A 22,120-nucleotide genomic window follows, 5' to 3' on the forward strand; every position below is an offset into this window, starting at 1 on the left:
ATCGTCCTTACAGCACATACAGCACATGCTTCTGTAGCTAAAGTCAGTCATTTTTCTTTTATCTGATGCTATCAGTGGTCAAGCACAGCTAAACCAGAGTGGCTTCTTTTTTTGCCTCCTAGGCCTTTGTTTCTGTAATTCTCCATGGCCAGCCACATAAAACAGAACACGAGCTCCAGGAAAATATTACCTCAGGTTGTAGATCCACACAAGCAGGGGATGACATTGTATTGATAACAATGGAGAGAGTATAGGCTAATAAGTACCAAAGGGTAGACACTAACCGACAAGCATCCAGGCTAGAGTCTATCTATCCACAGCAGAGTTTCCTCTGAAAGAGAATGGAAACCCTAGTGGCTCTGAACAATTAATTTATAAAGGTAATTGCAAAAAATCTCTGCCTTTGCAGGACGTTATGGCTGCCCTAAGCAAGTGACCCAGCAGTAATCAACTTTTGCATCCCTATTTTCTCCCCCTGTTCCTTTGATGGCATGGGTTATTAGGGTGGGATATGCTTTATGGGGGTAAGAAAGCCAAATCCCAATGTGAAAATGCTTTCAGATGATCTAAAGAGAGCAATATGAAGGTTAGAGTTTATATGACTGTTTACAAGAATGTTGTTATTACCGTGCTATAAAACAGAAAGGAATGTGACCAGACTAGTACAGAACATCAAAAGAATTGTAGAGTCATTTTAATGAGTTACTAGAAACTAAGTCAGGTTCTGCTGTTTTGAGGCTATATGGTTCTATTCTGTGCAATGGATTTAAGTCACTTAGCAACCTTTGTACAAGTTGTAGCATGTTGGGGCATGCTCCCAGCTGGCGTTTAATGCTCCCAGCATTCCCAGGTGGACAGCCTGTCCTATCCATATTTTACAATGTAGGAAAAGACAATTAGAACCAAGAGGTCTGCTTCTCTGTTGCCTCTGACCTTCTGTCGACAGTGACATCTGAGTTAGAAAAGTGAAAAGTGGGGTTTCTGGGTGCCTGTTCAGACTAACAGCTTTTCAAACTCACTGCATACATGGGAAAATAACAGCATGATCAAGCCAGGAAAATCAAGCCTATGTGGATTTTGTACAGATCGCATAGCTACAAGGAATGGGAGGCTTAAGCAGGCATAGTGGGAAGTTACCAAAACACCACTGTCAGCATATATAACCTATCTTTAGCAAGGAATCTAAAGAAATTTCCAAAGTTAATAAGAGTTCATCTAACAGTTATTTTTGCCTTAGAAAAATCTCTGCCATGTTTGCAGCATGTTATTTGCCAGTATTTTCTGATTCCTTTCATTTCTTAGGAGTAATTCTTTTTTATGATACCAAAATGTCACCTACACACCAAGACAATGCACCTCAGAAGCTCCAGAGATCTTTTATTTAATCTAAAATATCCATGATAACATTTAAATCAAAATGCATATTCAGTACTACTCAAGGTCTTAAGCTGATCCTATAACCACATTTTCAGATGACACCCTGAGACAGGCAGTAGAGTCTTACATACAAATCTTGATGTATATATGAATGAACTAAAGGATACTGAAATGTGACGTCAATGAGATAATGGCACTATACATAAAATAAAACATTTTGCTTCACTGAAGAAAATGCTCTGTTACGTTAATGAAATTTGTGTGAGTCTAAGATTGCAAAATGACTTTGGAAAATTTAGGACTGGTCTATTCTTTAATAGTTATTATCTAGGTTTTAACCTCCAGGCAGCATTCAGATTTGTATCAATCATGTGCTGATAAATTATCAGGAAAGGTTTTAGTACCTGTGTGGATGTTGTTGTTGATGGTTTTCAGGAGATTGCTATCCTCCCTGGGATACAGAGCTTCACAGAATTAGAATAGAATAGAATAGAATAGAATAGAATAGAATAGAATAGAATAGAATAGAATAGAATAGAATAGAATAGAATAGAATAGAATAGAATAGAATAGAATAGAATAGAATAGAATAGAATAGAATAGAATAGAATAGAATAGAATAGAATAGTTGGGTTGGAAGGGACCTTAAAGATCATCTAGTTCCAACCCCCCTGCCATGGGCAGGACACTTTCCACTAGACCAGGTTGCTCAAAGCCCTGTCCAACCTGGCCTTGAACACTCCCAGGGAGGGGACATCCACAATTTCTCTGGGCAACTTGTTCCAGTGTCTCATGACCCTCACAGTAAAGAATTTCTTCCTTATATCTAATCTAAATCTACTCTTTTTCAATTTAAAACCATTACCCATCGTCCCATCCCTACATTCCCTGATAAAGAGTCCCTCCCCATCTCTCCTGTAGGCCCCCTTTAAGTACTGGAAGGCCACTAGAAGGTCTCCCCAGAGCCTTCTCTTCTCCAGGCTGAACAACCCCAACTCTCTCAGCCTGTCCTCACAGGGGAGGTGCTCCAGCCCCTGATCATCTTCATGGCCTCCTCTGGACCTGCTTGATCCATGTCCTTCTTAAGCTGGACACAATTCTCCAAGTGGGGCCTCACAAGAGCAGAGCAGAGGGGGAGAATCACCTCCTGTGACCTGCTGGACACACTTCTCTTGATGCAGCCCAGGATATAGTTGGTTTTCTGGGCTGTGACTGCACATCGCTGATTCATAGTCAGTTTTCCATCCATCAGTATACCCAAGTCCTTCTCTGCAGGGCTGTTCTCAATGCACTCATCGCCCAGCCTGCATTTGTGTTTGCCTTGATGCATGTGCAAGACCTTGCACTTGGCCTTCACTAGCCTGTGAGGGATCTCTTCTGGAAGCTGGAGAAGGACTTGTGTGATTTGTTAAGTATTTGCATGAACTATTACATATTCACCTGCTGGGTCTTCTATAGCGGGCATGGAAAACTCCTACTCCAAAGGAACCTGAGAGCTTACAAACACAAGCCACACAACTCCTTCCGCTATTCTGTCATGCCGTGAAGAAAATGTGTGGCAATTCAACTTGTGCAAGTTGTTCCACTCTAAGTAAAACGACATTAAAGAGGGAAATTACTAGTGAAAGAAGAGGTGTATGCATTACCAGTGATGGCTTTTGCCCTCTACTTCTATAAACATTTTAATTCCCCAGTAAAATACCAAAAGAGTCACATTCCCCTCTTTTGTCCTTTTTAACAGGAAACAATGAGTGCTAGTCATTAAAAAATAGGCCATATTTGTGAATGTGCTTTTTCTACACCCCTTGTCTCTTGCTGAGATAGGCACTTACCCACCCTTCCCTTTGAAGGCAGCTGGCTGTGTTATTACTCAGATAAGTACATATGTGCACTCCTGAGGTTCTCCAACAGGTCAGCAGAGAAAATACCAGTTAAGGTGTTTCTAAAACAAAATATGTGGAAAAAAACCACTCCTGGTGCCTTCTATTTTGTGTCGTGTCACCAGTTACTATCTAGCTGCTAATGTTGCAGATCTCTGTTGAGTGGGATGGGCCATGGTGGGGAACAGGGATACCCAGACACACCACAGAAGTGGAGACTTACTGGTACTGAAAAATCTTATTACGACTCTCATTTATAGCTCTGTTGGGTCTCTTTTGAGATTTCTCCACATTTGGTGGCAATGATCACTTTTTTTCATTTAAAAGAATCTGAAACAATTTAGAAATCTCCAATCAAGTGTCCAGGATAGACTGCCCATGAACATCTCAAAGATACATAATAAATACAGCACATCAGCTGTTTAAGCAGTTTATCAAAAGGATACAAGCTTGTGTGGGGTGTGCTGTGGACTATATGTGCTATGTCATTATATACCTGGGTTATACGGTTTACAGCAAATTAAATTCTACATTTTTATAGTTAAATATTTATGTTATTAATAGTTGCATTTAGAATCATGGCATTATCAAAAATGCCACATAGACATTTCAAATTTCCAGTTTCCTCCTTTTAAATAAGTATGTATTTGATCAGTTTCTGCTTTGGGTGTTCTTTTTATTCACACACCAAATATAACTGAAATGAAAAATTTCCTTGCAGTCCCTTGTTTATATGCCACTGTCTTCCTCCTAAAAATCACCTCAAACTGATACTCAGGTTTCTTTTATTATGATTTTCCAACAGTACACAAGAAATAAATAGTTCTGACTGTGAAAATCTGTCCTGGGAAGCTGCTGGAAATGCAATTCTCCGTGACATTTGCAGCTGCCACCACTGGGAAAAGTTCCCACACTGATTTTGACCTTCTGAAGTCCAGAAGCAAAAATCTCACCCCTCTGTCAGCCTGGTGTTGTACCATTCAAGTGTAACAGTAAAGTTTACTGCTGCACAGTCTTACCCCTGCCTTGTTGTATGAGAAATATCAGCTGCTTGGTTTAAAAATATCATTTAAATAAACAAATTCTGTATACATCAAGTATATAATTGAAAAAATATATTAAGGTTCATATATACATCCATGAAAGCAAGGATTTAAGCAGTTTTAGCAAATGTTGCATGGCTTAGTATCAAGGAAAGTGCTCTTAGACTTGTCAAATCTCAGGCACTGAGCATTCAGCTCACCAGGTGGACTCTTGCCTTGTGCACCATCACAGCTAGGCTTGGATTTCATACAGCCTTATGTTACAGTCTTCCCTCCTGCTCTTTGATCTTGCATGCTAGACGTCCTGGTTTGTGGTCCAGTACCCAAAGGTATAGGGAACAAAGTGGTGGGCATGACCTGCTCCCATGGAGAGCAGGGCAGAGGTGGCTGGGGGGCTCCATGCTGTATTGACTGGTGGGTCTGCAGTCCCATCACACCAACTGACATAAAACTTCTCATATGATTTGAAGAAAAGCTCCTAGTCCCATCTAGGCATGGGGCTTGCACAGTATGACAGAAGAAATGCTGCCAGATCTACCTGCTGGTTGCAGTGCCAGTGGACACAGGTGGTTGATGAAGAGGCTGTGCTGTTACAGGAATTAATCAGCTGCCTCTGGACCAAGCAGGATTTTCAGAGTTGCATTGCCTTCTCTTCACTACACTTGGTCAAGGAAGGCAGGCTAGTTGTGCATGGGCCTCTGGCTCATGGCACAGATCCACATTAAGCTCACCAAAGACACATGTCTTAGAGTAAAGCTACAGGATCCATGATTTCAGGTGTCCAGAAAACCTTGCTGTAATGCGTACAGATGGCACAGCAGCAGATATTTTGAGTGGGATGTGGGATATCATAGCAGTCCCAGCGGTGTTAGCATGGAGCTTCAGAGACAACTGTAAGTCCATTAATGGTGACTTTCAAACCCTACAAATCGTTTGGCATGAACATCCAAATGCCTGAGTCCTGGAGCTTAGCATTAACAACAAGTGGATGAAATCTTTCCTGAGAAATTAACTATGATAAATTTGACTTAAATTCCTAGTGTCCTTAGGTGGCAACATCAAATACTAAACATAATCTAATTTGAAGATATTATACCTGGTTTGCTTCCCAGCTATCTGTGAGCAATACCCAGCAGAGCATCTAGACAGAATTTCTTTTTCCAGCTGACAAATGTCCAGGAGTGCCTGAAGAAGAGCTCAGCATGCTTGTTATGCAAGGAGTCACACAACTGACGCTTCTGGAGAGTATATCAGGTTATGTAGACTTACGTTGTATCTTGCATTTGAACACAAGTCCCAAAGAGCTAGTCTTGACCTGTTCCATATATGAGTCTTGGGAGGGGTGGAAGAAAATGATGCCTGGAGCCCAAAAGGAGAGAGAAGTAGTGGGACCCCCAGGCGATGCAGGAGGCAGCTGGAATTCCAGGACATGCTGGCCTGTGGTGCACAACAAAAGCCCAAACCAGCTCCAGGTAGCTGGAAGCTGCAAAGATTGGCAAAGGGCCTCTCCATCCCTGAAACTAGCTCTTATGCTGGGTCCCTGGGGTTTGCAGCAGAAGTTCCAGGTGTATAAAGAAATCTCAGGGAAAGAGGCTTCCCCTTCTTTTTTTATTTACTACAGACATTTTGCACATCTCTGCGTGAAACCACCTGCCCCACACAACCACAAATATTGGAGCAGTAGAGCAATTTTTCTACCACCCACATAAGATAAGGAATCAAGAGACACAAAGCCTCATTATATCCAAACAAAAAACTTACAAGCAAAAACATAAGTGTTAGGAGGAAGCTGAAAAAGTAGCTGAAGAAATTAGCTATTGTGCAAATACAAACTGAGTTTCAGGATGTATTTTGTTATTTAACACATCTGCTAAGTGAAAACCATGTTCAAGTTACATTTTGAAACTCATAAAATCACCATCTCCATCATAACCATCATTTCACCTAAATTCTGCCAGTTTCCTTAAAACAGCTTCCCAATCTTCAGTATATTAACCAGCACAAAGAGAGCAGAATTGGTCCTTCTTTCAACTTCCTGAATACCAGAAGACGTGAAGGAAGACTGGAGCTGAGCTAGATGACAGCTTTTTTAACCCAGATAAGCACATGCCTCATCTCAAGAGCAAGCCTGAAGACAAGTCAGCTCCACAACACCACCAGCTTTCCCATCTGAGGCTTCCTCCTGGTCCTGAGAGAACAGAAAGACTTGCAAGATGAGAGGTGGAGGTGAGAGGGCATATAGCTCTACCCACTTTTCATGTATAAATTAGTCTGACCTGAAAGCAAGTCTCAGGGATGGATGTCCCAGTGTGAAAGTGGAGACAGCGGAGACAACCTGCAGGGCTGCAGGCCATACTGCTTTCTTGGAGGTTTTGCAACCTTATTCTTAAAGCAGACAATAAATATTGCACTAACAAAGGGACAGCATCTACTGCTCATACCTTGGTGGACGACTAATATCTTCGGACTGGCATTCGCATGGAGGTCAGATGCTATGGGACCACTTCTCCATGGCCCAGGGAAGGAGGTTTCTGGGAAAGGAAGGCTTGACACCAGGAAAGGGTTGAGTGTGGCAGTCTTTTGACAGTTCACACTTTTCCTGTACTTGTCCTGTAACCATCAAAACCTCTGAGACTGCTCTAAAATACTTTCTTAACTTGTGGTAGTCAGAAGGTCAGACAACTATTTCCCTAGCTGCAAAGCTTTTCCAAAGCATTCCAGTGCCCAGAACCTCTTTCTCGTGGAGAATAAAAGTGTACCTGGATGCCTATTCATTGCTTAGACCCCAGTGGCATAGCTCAAGTATGTTGACAATCAAGTCTCTTGCTCATCAAGAATGAAACTTGATCTATCCTTCAAATCCATCCCTTTTTTTTTCTCAAATTAAAAAAAACATTTCTCTTTTTTATTTACATTTATGCAGAATCATAGAAAGCAAGCCTAGCCATGACTTCTAAAACCATCTAATGCACACACCTCACCCGCTTTCCCAGGCAATGCTGGAATCAAATACACCTAGCTCGCTTCTGACAGCAGCAGCAGCCAGTAAAGCTAGCAGTGTGCTCTGAAAAGCATGCCCCAGAGAAACACAGATTCTTACTCTTGCCCTTTCTAATTTGTAGTTCACTTCCCTTTTGTTGTAAATGATGACCTTAAAGTGCTGAATCATACAAAACATCATCTGAAGGCACCATTTATTTTGAACATGATCTCCATAACAGTTTGACAGGGAAACACCACAGTACCATTCCCAGGATTAATAATGTGAGATGCTGAAATACACAGGGCGTCAAAGGGGGACTTCAGCTCAGCAGCTCTGCCACTGAATAATCCTCCCCAGGGACTTCTGAAAGTCAACAGAGAGCTCTGCATCATGCTGTGGGTTTGGGCCTATGATGAAAGGTGCTCTAAAAGAGTCAACTGCAAGGTCAATGTGCTTTACACCCACATGTTGAAAACTAAGTAAGCATCAGTGTCCAATTTAGTTGTCATTGCAGAGTGGGACTCCAAGGCAAAGGAATGCTATAAGCTTGTAAGGACCACACTTCTCTCCTTCCCTTTGATGTAAGCCAAGGTAATGGAGATTCTGCCAAGGTGTGACTAATTCCTTGTTACTATATTGCATAATTTTCATGTACTTTTGAAAAAAAAGAAGGCCTTTAAGAATTGGAGGGAAAGAGAAATTCACCCCTGACACATTCCACAGAACACAACCAGCAGTACAAAGCAGGTTTTATTAACAGATGGTGAAAGCTCAATTTAAAAACTACTGTGGGCATTAAAGGAGATTGTTTTATGTCTTTGACATGAATACTCAGGCTAGATGAACTATCAGGAGTTTGGTTTAAGTGAGATTAATGCTTAGTACTTGGAATCCATCCAAACTGATTAAATCTGATTGAGTAAGAGAGCACAACTTTCTATATCACTTTCAAAGTGATATGATTAGGCTGTATATGTACTATCTGAAAAGGTAAATATAAACACAAGGGAAGGGAAAAATACCCTTCCCAAGTTTTAAATGCAAAATAATAATAATGAACTAACTGTATGAAACACTTAAAATTTAGTTGACTATTAGAAGAGTTAGATAAGAAAAAGGGAATTAATGATATATAGAAAGTGTTACAGGAATAACAAGCCTGTATTCAGCCCTGCTGAGCAACTCATTCATCTCCTTTGAAGTCAGTTGAAGGGTATAAGTTTGGGTGAGGAGAACTTGACTCCAGATCATTTTGTCAAGGAAGGTCAGGAAAACATGGAACTTTTCAGGTTGTTCGTAGGCATGGCACAGATTTGCAGCCAGTAGTCTTAACTAGGAACAGTTTGTCATTATTTAAAAGTACACTTTTTATATCATAAAGAATTTACTAGTTTTATATATATTTATATGTATATTCAACAGTCTTTCCAAGCATACCTTTACATACCACTCAGAGAGACACAGCTCCAAATTCAGGTACCTGTATGTCAGTGCCTACCTGTAAATTTTGTGTCTCAGCTTAGTCAGTGAAGATCTGATCAATGCAGTCAATGAAGCTTACAGACCCCCATCAGCTATGCACTTCTGGGTGCTACTTTGTTAGTCAAATGCACGTATTGACTATTCAATTGCTTATGTGTATATGAAATATTCACTCTGAAAAACAATCTCTTGACCTTCCTTTTTCCTGCTGCAGGTAAGAGGGCACTGAGAAAGACCACTGCTGAAATGCTGAATCCACTTCTATAGTCTGCACTCAGACAACTGGAGAAGGTTCAGCGCAGGTCTATAAAATAATTAAAGGGATCAGTTAGGAAGCCCAAAGCATTTCACTTGGCAAAGCAAAAGTTAAAGAGATGAATCAGGGTCTATAAAACTATACCCTTTAGAAGGGGAAGACTGTTTCAGAAGACAATAGCATAATATGAATACATGCCAATGTCTAATATAAAAAGCAAAGTAACTCCAAGTTTGGCCTTACTATCTGTGTCTTAAGTTTACATAGTTGGTAAGAAACAGTTCTGAAGTTAGCACAAAGAGGAGCTCTACCGTAGTGACTGTGTCTGGGAGCAACCTGTGTGACCAAGTAGCAACCTGGTGGCCAGAATCTCTGGGGCTGCTCAGAGAAGAGGGACTTCTGCTTTCCTCCTGAAACATTTCATCTGCCCCCAAACTGGTGGCTGCACACTGCCTCTAAGACCAAGAGACAAATGTCAAAGCCAGACAATGCCTCTAGCATTGTCACCAGCAGAGCTAACACATTGTCCTTTCTTGCACTTAGATCTTCACTGATTTCCATTTTATTCCCTATTGCAAAAAAATGTTCTCCCTTTTAAGTGTATATGTGGACACCACTCACAGTCCTGTCCTTACTGCTGGAATGAACACAAAGTTGTAAACAGGTTACTGAGACTTTACAAGTTACCATCAATCAGTTGAGACATGACAACTGTATTTGTATGTTATATACATATATATATATACACATACATGTATAAGTGTATGTTTTGAATCATAAAAATGTTGTATTAGTACTATTAAATAACACATATTCTTTCAAACTACCACCATGAAACTAAACACACATGGTAGCCTATTCTCCCAGTTTACTTCATTTGCCGAAGAATGCAAATGCATTAAGCTGCAGTAACTTGCCTGTCCAACCATGCTTCACAAAAACTTTCCTGGGCCTTGATGTGAAGGAATTGCATGTGAAGATATGGGAGAAAGTTTGGGATGGGCATGTCACCCATGTTATACTATGCAAGGCATCCAAAACCTTTGGGAATTGCCAGAGGAAAATTTATCTCAAACCTCATCTACGAAAACAGGGAAATTCCCCCATGAAACATACACATGGGTGAGGAAGGATTAAAATGTGAGAAAACACCATTTTACCCAGATTTTCATCTCAGCTATGACTTTGAAAATTGCGTTGAAATAATTTCACTAAAGCCACTACTTGATCCCTCTCCCAGAGGACAGCAATTTCCTTAACAAGGCCAGTCCTGCCACCAGGACTTGCCAGGGTGGGGGGAACTGTTTCACAGCAGATGCAGCCAAGATATCAGCCAGAAACACAGGTATATCATTTTTCTAGAAGCAACAGCTTTCATTTTTAGCACTGACGGGCAGCACTCCTTAAAGCTCTTCACCATAGTCAAGGTCAGGGCATTGCCTTCCACTGGGCATTTGGCTTTTGATATGGATTTTTCATGGAACAGCTCTGAATTCCTAAATGCTGCTAGCCATAACTGAGAAGACAGAGTAGGAGTCAAAGTGTAGGGTCTGTGGACAGAAGTTGATGTATCTCCCAGCTCCACAGTGTACGAAATGCTTATTATCCAGTAGGCGCAGTACAAATGAAATGGACAGAGAAACAGATATCCTGATCTGGTACAGAGGCATACCTGGACATCTCAGCTAAGTTAGATAGCTGTTGAGGATTAAAAGCAATAAAACGAATCACGTTTTATGCAAGTCAAAGAGGTCTCCGTTTGACAGCATTGTTTAATAGGCAAGAGGCAGTTGAGGAATGCAGTATAGTCCCATGGTTTCTTAATGAAAAGAAAAAAAGAATAACAAATGCTGAAAAACTCTGCCAAACAACAAAGCTTACATTTTTATACACGCTCATCAATTTAACCCTAAAACCTTAAAAGCCTCAGGGTGATCCCAACGTCTTTAATACCAAAGGCCCTAACTATGCCACAGATCAAGCACCAAGCCCAAGCCTGCTTTGTCTAGAAAGATGAAAGCGCACTCAAACAGGTGAAGGCTTCTTTGGAATCATCACCTGCAATTAAGCAAAGGAAAACTAAGAGGAGAAGAGGTAAGCTGAACTTGCTTTAAAAAGACACCACGGGAGCAGGTGGATGCTTGCTAAGGATAGCTGTGGTGTCTGCTGTCATTCTTTCACCAAATGATGTGCATTCATTGGGATTTCCTGCACATTAACAACAGATCACTTGGTGGGAAAGTTGGGTGGGTGCTGCAAAAGCAAAAAGAAATCTCTCAGGTTTTTTTCTTGTATATCATTCTGGGAAGACTGTTGTTGCCAAGCTGCTATGGACAGAAATACCAGGGCTCTGTCTGAGTAAAGCAGTGCCACAGAAGATTTCATTCTGACATATGCATAATAATTTATCATTCTTCATTGTCTTAAAGCCAATAATTTGTAAATAACTAAACACTTAGTTCAAAACAGGGTCTGTAAAAAAAGTTTTCCTTTGAAGCCCAACTCCTAGAGTCATACTATTTCAATTATTATTTTTGGAAGAGAGGAAGGTTTTAGCCACTGCTGCCAAGAAGAAAATCTTGCAAATGTAAGTAAAGGAATAAACACCAGAATGCAAATTTAAACAAGACTCTAAGTTTTTTACTACTGTTGTATAAATATTCCAAGTCACAATAAAGTGAGAATTACATGTAAAAGGGAGAAAGAAAAGAGAGCTATTTACACTCTAATGTTCAGATCTTTGTGGCTGTAACCATCTTTGTCTTCTGCATTCAGAAGGCACTTTACACAGTCCCTGAGGATAGATAATGGGTAAACTGATAATACTATTAATACTATAGTAGTAATATTAATTAAGTTAATAACAATCATAGTAAAATCCATGATAACATTTTTGGTGCTGTTAATCATTTTAAAACTTTGTGGAATGACACTATCAATTTGACTGAATTAATTCCATATATACATTTAGAGTCTACCTAAAATTCAAGGAACCACTTGCTCCTCTTATAAAAGTGCCAAGCACTGCTATTCCTATTAACACCTTCCTCTTGTCACACACCTACCCCAGAATCCATAAAATTAACATGTAAGACTGAACGGTGAGAAAATTCTTCTTTCAACTCAGAATTTGCCAAAACTGTTACTCACCACCAACAAAATCTCTCTTAACCCACTTCATCTCCTAATCTGTGCCCAAAGGGAGCTTGGGAAAAGAGTAAATCTGAGTGGTATCCCATGAAGTTCTCCATCTCCTACCTTCCTGACCAGGAGAAAGGCTAACTACAGCTAAGGTCCCCCTGCTGAACACCAGCCAGCTCACCTGTGTTAATTAACTGGGTTGCTATGATTATTCAGGCAGCCCATGATTATTCACAGACCAGGACCTCTGCTCCCAGACAGGCACTAGTAGAGCAGTGTGAGCACAAAATAATCCCATACCGAGGGTTCAGTCTGAACAGAAAATGCTCCAGAAAGTGATGGTCAGAAGAAGGAGCGAGTCATGGTACCAACTGGTCTAAAACTTTTATGTGCAGCTTTTTCTTCCCCACGTGGGTTTGAGGCAGTTTAAAAGAGAGAAGAGGAAGAAATGTGTTTAAATTACTGGCTATAAGGAACAAGACTGATCTGCACAGTGATGGCACAAAATGGACAATCTGAATAAAACTTTCAGATGGAGATTATATAAAGAGAAAATCAATATGATCAAAATACATAAATAGAGAATTAATGGAGAGGGCTTTTATGGAGTGCTCAGCTGCAAACTCATGGAACTGGGCAAAATATGAGAGGGCTTTATAATCTCTTTTTCTCCTTTGTATTTTTCAGGTCACCCTGGCTTACAAAAATCAAGTTGTATTTCTTCTGCTTTGCTTCCTGTAAAATCAATAACAACAATCAATTAAAACTTGTTTTGTGCCAGCAGGCTATTGTTTGTGATAATAATGCAGGGAGCTGAAAGAAGATTGCTTTATTTCCTTGACCTCCTCAGCACCCAGATAAATACGGTGTCTGTTCCATCTACAACTTGAAACCACAAACCTGTCCCTGGGTTGGTTTTCAAATTATATGAAAGAAGATTAGACGCTCTCACACACTGCAAAGACCTTGAAGTATCTGCTTTCAGTATCACTGTAACTGGCTGGGAGATAACATCTAATTTATGCCTAATTCAGCAAAACTTCCCAGTATCAGGCTCAGCCAGGTTTTATTTTAATTTGAATCCTCTGTGATTCCACTGACTTTGGTCAGTTTGCATTGAATGGAAGATGTGAAGAGTCAAGAAGAAGACCTGGCAATGAGAAATCTTTCACAGTTCATATCAACAGCAAGTTGTGTTCATCTCACAGCATCCCAGGATCTCTGCTATGTCCTCCTGGTACCATATACTGGCTATTCAGAAATATACACACACAAACACAAATAGATGTATATAGACATACACAGATATAGATGTATACATATATAGATGTATGGAGAGAGACAAAGAGTCAGAGGCAGAGAGAGATCTAGCAATGAAATTCTCTTACATCTCAAGTCAGTACAAAACTTAGTCCTGAATTTTCTCATTCATTTGTTTTCCCTAAAGCCCTGAACACCAGCCTGGCCACCCAAAGTGTCAGGCACTGTACAAATGCTGGAGCAGCCTTTTCCTCAACAGCTGGTGTTTTAAACATATATGGAAAGCAGGCAACAAACTGGAGGAAGAGCAGAGAAAAGAGGATGAGGTTAACAGCAAGATCAACTACGGGCCAGCTATGCACACAGCTTGTCCGGGGGTGGGGTTGCATTAGATCTGAAAACAAAGTTAGAAGGGTTTGTCAACTGGAGATGGGCAAGTTATGCAACTATTTGAACATGAGCATGCCTGCCTGCTCAGAAAGGAGATTAGGGACTTGAATATGCTTTTATACCTGCTAAATAATTAGTATCAAATAACCAAGTCCACTCTGCACTTTTCCTCTAAATAGCAAAATGTGAATGAATCGTTTGTTAATTTCGACATGAAGGCTGGGATTTTTAAAGGGGCCTGACAGTATTAGACAAGCAGCAACCAACAGTGTTCCCTGAGATTTGGCTACATGTTACCAGTGTGAATCCTCATAGGCTTTACTTTTACATGCTTGCCAAAGAGGCGTTACACCTATTCCGCCCAGAGATACTCTTCTCCCTGCCCCACAACACTGGTCCTTGCAGCCTGGTGAAAAGCATATGGCCCAGCCCTTGCCAGCCCCAGAGCTCTGGGGGTTGATGGATCCTGGCCACAGGTCATCCACTTCAATACTATTCCTCGTATAATGCCTTGCTGTTTGTCCTTTCCTCTTTTTTTTTTTTTTTCCCCCCAAATAAACTCACATAATATTTTATCTGGTAATACTATGGTGAAGAAAAACCCCTGTGTTCTACCAAGGTCTGGTGTCCAAAGGGTTAAAACTAGGACTAGAAGAATCGGAAGCAGAGTTGAAGAGACATACACCATCAAAATGCCTTGTCCATATCTTTTTGACACTTTTATTCCATTAACAGCTATTATTTCTGGTTTCGCTGGCATGGCATCCCTAAGCTATTTAGTACTGGAGGCAGATGCTAGTACACATCACTCTGTCCAAACACAGCCGTGATCCAAAACAGTCTTAGCGTCCTTTACCTGCATCACTCCCTCCCTCCTCCCACCATTTACCCGGGGTTACAATTCAGCACAAGTGAACTTCCATGCACTGGTTTCCATCTCTTGCTTTTCTTGCAAACTTATCAGGAAGCGTTGCTCTGTTTGATGTCCTGAGCACAGCAAAAATCTTCTGATCACTGATTCACTCACTTTGCTTTCCCACTTCAGGCTGCCTGTACATGACTGTATTTCTCTACTTATTGATTGTACATTGCACAATGCCTTTAGTTTAATAAACTGCAAATGTCTGCCCCCCCCCCCAAAAAAAAAAAAAGAATAATCAACACCTCCATAACACCACTGTATGCAGCTGGCCTCCAGCGGTGGCTGGGAACTCACCATGATCCATAGATGTAACGAACTGCAGAGCAGAGAACGGACTGTTTATCACCATTTCCAGACACACTCTTAAACAGCCTGATTTTATTATACTTCCAGTGTTCATATGGCAAATCAAAGTGCTTTCAAAGAAACAAGAGTTACCCAATTAACCAGAATGAGACAGCAGGAAAAAACACAGTAGATGATTGAAAAACAGTCTTGCTCCCCACTCCAAATCTATTAAAAAAGCCTGGGTGAACAGTTGCATTTTGCCCTGCTGCTTTTAACCTCCAAACTGAGGAAACTAGGGCTGGTATATATTCTTGGAGCTAAAACCACCCTTCTTTGATAATTCCTTCGCACTATATTAAAGCATCACCCCTGCCTCCCTGCGCAGCTATTTTGTATAGTTGCTGAAGCTTCCAGGGTGTCCCTGGGTGAGCCTCCCATGAGCCGAGCAGAGGCAGGGGTAACCTGGAAGGAAAGCTTATGAAGCTCGGAAGTGGTACACATCAGCAGAAAGTGGTGGGCAACAACTTGAGTGGCTCGTGGATGGTGCTTTCTAGAGCTGCAATTTATCCAGCTAAGATCAGGAGTGCACAGGCCAGGCTGAATCGCACCTTTAGGGAGTGCTTTTTACAAAGACAAAAAAAATATGCATTTTCCCCAGTCTTTTCAGGTATCACAGACCTTGAAGAACTGAAAAAAAAAAAGTTATACTCAACATTATCATTCTTAAAATCCTCTTGACTACTTCATCTACCCTTTCTACACCCCCCCCCCCCCACTACCTCCTTTTCTTTCAATTTTGCTTTCAGTTTGTGAAGTTCTGATGGAAATACTTTCTGCATGGATGAATAACAAATATTCACTCATATGTTCTCCTGGCAGAAGTCCCAGGCCTGGGAATATTAAGTCGTCAAGCAGGAAACAGTACTTGGCTTAGGACTTGGGGTCCTTGCAAGAACTTGCGCTGGTTGTATTTGAAACATTAACAGAAAAGTCAGTGGGACAAAACTTTCTGTAACTGAAACCCCATATCACTCTCAAAAATCCATCAGAGTCAGGGACAAGCCAGTGAGACTGGATGACAAGGGATTTTTTTCCAGTGTTTGTCCTTTCTTCCTTTTCATGTCTTTACTGAAATATGCTAATACCTTGCAGAAATCTTTCTTTGCTCACAATTTCTAATCTGTTAAATAGCCTGGGCACCTTTTAAGCTTTGGTAGTGTATTAGGTTCTTTGTTTCCTTGAATTTTATTAATGATAATCATATTTCTAAATCATCCCTATTATATTTTTATGAGGAAAGCTTTTCTGCTCAGGTCCTCTATTTGCACTGTGTTTCTCTTACCTGCTTTTCACTGTTATTTAAATTATGCTATAAATATTTTGAAACAGACTTTCACTTGCTACAATTACATTTCTGAGAATTTGAGTGTGCTTATGTCTGTCAGTATTAATTCCATAAAAGCTTGCAAACAAATGTGTCATCCTTGGAATGAAAAATACAGACCTACCAACTCCTATAGTTTCTGCAATCACGGCTTATCGGCCTCTTTCCATCTGATCACAGAATAGGCATGGGGTGCTCTCAGTATAACAGTATGTTTGATACACCACCTTTTCACCACAAAAAATATTATGAATACTGCCCAGCAAAGTAACCAAAATAGTACATGATCTTGGATGCAGAAGCTTAGACTCCTGAAAACAGTGTGATATACAGACTCCAACATGTATACCATTCACCTGTTATTTTAGGGCATTCATTGATATTATTTCTCAGCACTTTTTCAGATATGTTTGTTTCCCTTAAAGAATTTTAAGTTGTAAGCCCAGCATATGAAGAATCTTTCCCTTTTCTGTCATTTTTGAAAGCTTTTTCCTCACATCTTTTTCAACAGATAAAAATTTGTGTTGCTGTGGTTTGGGGTTTTTCTTCCTTTTTTTCCTATACTTCAGTGTATTAAGGAAACAATGTTTATCCAGTTCCTTATGACCACTAAATCTGCTGGAACATTTCAATCTTATCTGGAAGAGGAGCAGAGTTTCCAAAATGTAAAGTTCATAAATGCTTTCATGCAAGTAAGCAATCACCCTGAGGACAGGTACTTGAATGAATCTTTTGCTCCCACTGCAAGAAAGGATACGGCACAATTATAACAGTGGAAAAGTCAAAAGAAGGGAGACATTTCAAATGCTTCAGTGAAGAAAAAGCTCCAGTTTTGCTTGTATGAGCTGAGAGATGGGACTGTCATTGTACAAGATAAAAAATTAAAATAAATTAGACCTTATAAATTCTGCTGTTGGAACTACTTTCTCATCCCTGCCTCTTCATTAGCCCAATTATATGTGATTGGCACAGACTTTCCTGGAATATTGTCCACTTGTGATCCCCAAACATACCCAAACAATGAGAACCAAAATGCTTCTGTCTTGGTCCACCCCAGAGGTTTTATACATATACTGCCTTGTTTCTGTAGAGCAGGATTTATAACCTTGATGAGAGAAGCAGTATTTCCAACAAGTCAAAGCAATAGGCGTGACGCAATTATAAACTATAAAGCTCAAAAATAATAAAGGTGTGCATCTTTTCGAGTTGAGATTTCTCTTTTTTTTTTTTTTGGCCTATCATATAGATATATCATATATATCACCTAGAACTGGCACATTCTATATACACAAAACCACAAATTATTCTACGTCTTGAAGAAATATCCAGTCCACACTTGGCATGCTCCCAGACTGAGAGTGGCATTAAATCTACTCACAGTTATACTAGTCTTAAACTCTGAATTAAAGAACAACTTTAAGAAGTCTCGAGATTCCCACTATGAGTTCCCTTTCAGGAAATTTGTTATTTACTCATGTCACAGGCTGCTCCAAATGTAAGTATATGAAAGGCTGCATTAGTTCTAGCTTTCTCCATCAATTTAGCATATGTGACTGTTCATATTTGTATAGTACATTTGCCTATGAATTGCATGCACAGTAAATAAGTGTCACATTTCAGCAGTGCCCAGGAACCCTGGACATTGATCCTGGGTCAGAATTACCAATCGTCTGCTGTAGGAGAAAGATTAGCATCCTCTGAAGCAAAAGCATTAAAAGGAAGGATGCAGCATCATAGGACTGGTGGCTGGCCTCCACACTCACTTTCTACCTTAAGATTACTATGTCACACTTTCAACATAGGCATGGTATCCCAAAAAAGTCCTGTGTTTAGGTTTTGTGAGAGCAAATGGAATCACACCTCTGAGTTTATTATTCCTTCTTTATATATAGTTCCTTATTATAACATTTATATTTATGTGGGTTTTTTTTCTTTTCTTAACTTCCATTATTTTCACTTATTACCTTTGGAATTTATTTTATTTGTTACCTTGTTAATCCTGTTTCATCATTTCTTTGTTACATCTCACCATTTTCCTCTTTGGAAAAGGTTTGTAATTTCCAAACACACAAACATACACACGCTTTAGTGCAGTGCAAAGCAATGGCAGACTTCTCCTTGATTACTTGCCTGAATGGTGTCAGCAAAGAAAAAACAGATGTCGGAGACACAGCTCTTAAAGGCCAAACAGGCCAAATTAAAGGAAAATGAAAAGATGTTAGGTAAATTCACTCATTCTTCAAACAAACTCATATTCCCTATCTAGGTTTTAAAAAAAATTGCCATTCCTCCGACAGAAATATTCAGGAGTGTTTATGGTCTGCCAGATGATTGGAGTGTAATAAATGTAATTTTGCAAGCTTGTAAAATATCTTGACATTGCCTTAAAGAAACCACAATAAACTATCGGGTTGAATTGCTTTATTTCCATTTCTATACCTTATTAAACCAGTATGCAGAAGATATAGCAGCAAAACAAGGGAAGTTTACCTATTGCAACACTAGAAATAACTGAAAATAGCTTAAAAATAAATTCTGTCCATTAAAACACAGTGTATACCTCTTTAAGCTTTGCTACAAGCCTGATCCTTATCTCAGATGCAGGCAAAGCGCCCATTTACTTCAATAGGAGCCGCATATGCATATTCTGAAGCAGAATTTGGTCTGGTGTGTTCATTAAGGGCTTCTGAACTTAAGATGTTACTTTGACGTTCCAGAAAATACCTGTAGTACAGATAAGCTTCTGTTGATTCCTGGTGAAGCTACCTCTATTGCTGTTTCAGGGCAAGTCCCAACACTGAGCCTGCTAGTGTTCCCCTCAAGCATGACATGCACCTACAGAATAATGAAGACATTGAACTCTTTGATTGACAGAGCCTTATAGAAATGATGCACAGAAAAGAACAATTATTGCAACATCGTGGCAAACCCCATCTTGGATTGAAACTCCCTTTTCATCTGCAGACTGAGGAGCATGCCAGGATTATAAATTATTTATAAATGGCTATTGCAGGTACACAAACACGCACGATGTTCTAGGAAGTTAAGTGCTACAACTTCAGATTCAAGAGCCCCAGCAGCGCGTGCTCCTGGCAGCTCCCCAGATGTTCAGAGTCAGTGGCTGGAACTGTGGCACAGCTGCCTGCACTCCTTGCCCACCTCCACCCACCCAAGGACAGGCTTCTGTCATCAAGCAGATCACAGACCTGACTGCCAGGTCCTCTCCAGCTTTGGGCCAACGCACAGCCTTGTTGTGGCTCACAGAAGAATTTGGCCTCAGGAACCCCATCAATCACCTCTCCTCTTCTCCTCCCAAGCCTGCCTTGGATGACCCTCCCATGACAAGAAGCATTTCATCCCTAAGAGAGCATTTCCATAGAAACTGAAATACTGTCAGGTTTCAGGAACAAATAAAAGGATCGAGTAATTTTCCATGTTTGTCAACTTTGGCACAATTTGCACTATTCCGATCAGTGCTGCTCTTGTTCTCTAAACAGTGGGTTTTTTTCTAAGCAGAGGTACTAAATTTGTTCTCATGCCCTAATTTATAAAGGCTTCACATTGTCTGTCTCCTGGTTTTATCTGGGTTATCACATCACCTCCCTTTTCCTCCCCCCACCCCATTATCCTGGATAAGGGAGATTTTTTTTATACTTGGGATTTTTGCACAGATATGAATCTCAGACACGGGCCCGGCACAGTCCAAGCTGCCCACAGGGCTCCTCTGCCATTGACAGACCACAGTGGCTACAGACAAGCGAGTGCTACTGTTTACATCCTGGCACATCAGCTTCAGCTGAAATCAATGGTACACAACACCTGACCCATAAGAAGCAGCGCTGAGAAGCTGGTACATGGGCATCTTTCCCAGCCTTTATCTGAGAGTGACCTCCACAAGAGGAAAAAAGGTGGGCAGCAGGGACTGGTGACTGTCTAGTTTTGGAGCATCTCTATGAGCTTTCTGATGTAAATCACCTCTCTTTAGCTGAAGGCCTGGGTCTCTCCTCCTTGCCCCTCTGTTAGTCCCCCAGGGAGGAGCAGAGCCAGTGGACAGAGAGCACTACTTGTCCTTGCAGCCCAAGCCAGCAGAGAGTCAGTGCTCCTGTCTAACACATCGCCTCCAATGCACACCAGATCAGAAACCACATATTTAAAAGGGACAGCAAAACCAATATTCCTAGTACTCAGAAGCAGAACAAGCAGATCCCATCTACCTATCCAACCTCCTCTGCTCACCGTCTTTGACGATGCTGCAATGCAAATGACCCTGTTCATGCAGTGCTAGAGCCCACTCCAGCCCTTGGCTGCGTGGGTGAACCAGCACAGCCCTCCAGGTTAAAACAACAAACGCGTATTCTAGCTACGGTGAGCCCTATCTCAGCACGATTATGCATCTATCTAGGAATTTGTTTCATCCCTGTGCCAGAGATTCAACCTCTGCAGAAAACAAAACTGCAGCAGCAGAATTTTTCCAATGCTACACATTGAAATAAAAATGATCTCTTTCATTTCCCATAGCACCTTCTCTTGGAGGGCCTGACACGAGAAGAATATGCCTTATTATACCTCTGCAGTTTGTAATCCCAGAGATCAGCCTTTACACACATGGGGAAAAGGAGCTATACAGAGCTCAAAGGATTTCACTAAGACTAAACAAAAAGTTTACGATGGAGGCATGAGGGAGACACAGCGTTGCAGACTCTTCTGTCTTTTAGTCCCAATATTGCTTTTATTGTACAGTCCTGGTCTCCACAGATCCTGTTGCTCCTCCACGGGAGAAAGGAAATAGCTATTTACATTTTTACACTATATCCTAGGCAGAGGCAACAAAAGCAGACATCAGACTAATGTTTTAGCTGCAGTTTGACAACGGATTCATTAAAACAAAACGGCCCTGCAGATTTGGATTATAAACAAGGCAATTAACAACGACCAAAATTTGCAACCTATTAAAACTATTTTGGGAGCCAAGCCCTCAGCGATATCTCAGAAGGTCACTTCAGAAGGGCATACCAGCTGCTATCAGCCCAGCCTGTGGCTCCTTGGCTCTGGTCAGTGTCAAATCCATCCGCCAGCGCACACTCCAAAGCAGCCCTTGAGTCACTCCATGTATTTCCAGCTCCCAATTAATTAATTTGGCAGCTAGCTGACACCACACCCTCCTTCCCTGGCCACACTCATTATGTCGGGCCCAGGGGGAGAGCAGGGGTGCAGATGCTATTGCACTCTTTTATTTCTGGCATACGCCTGGAGTGCCGCGCCGGCTGACTCGTGCGGGGATTGCTCCCATCCCGGGGCCGAGGCTATTTCAACCAGCCCTGGGAAAGGTCAGGAGAAGACCTGACACATGCAGACCTGGCAATCTTCTCTGTTCCAGCCTCCAAAACCAAAGTACAGGGGAGTTCACCAATTTTCCAGAGTCCCGTTGCCTCTCGGCGCCTCGCTTTTGGGTTTTCCAGGCTGCTACAGTTCCCCACACACCCATCAGAGTGGGGCACGACTGACACACGAGTCAGAAAATCTGCATTCACCCAGGTGCACCCAACCTAGAAGGTTCTTGACAGGCAGCAATAGCGATCACAGCCAGGTCTGGGCTTTTGCCCCAGCCAAGGCTTGAAATAGCAATGCCTGGACTCGGGCTCTGGCCAGCCCTTACCTATCACCTGCAGTATTAAGAAACACTGGCTCTGTTGCTGGGAGTCACAGGCATGTTG

The sequence above is a fragment of the Strix aluco genome, chromosome 1 (genome assembly GCF_031877795.1).
Source record: "Strix aluco isolate bStrAlu1 chromosome 1, bStrAlu1.hap1, whole genome shotgun sequence".
Taxonomy (NCBI): domain Eukaryota; kingdom Metazoa; phylum Chordata; class Aves; order Strigiformes; family Strigidae; genus Strix; species Strix aluco.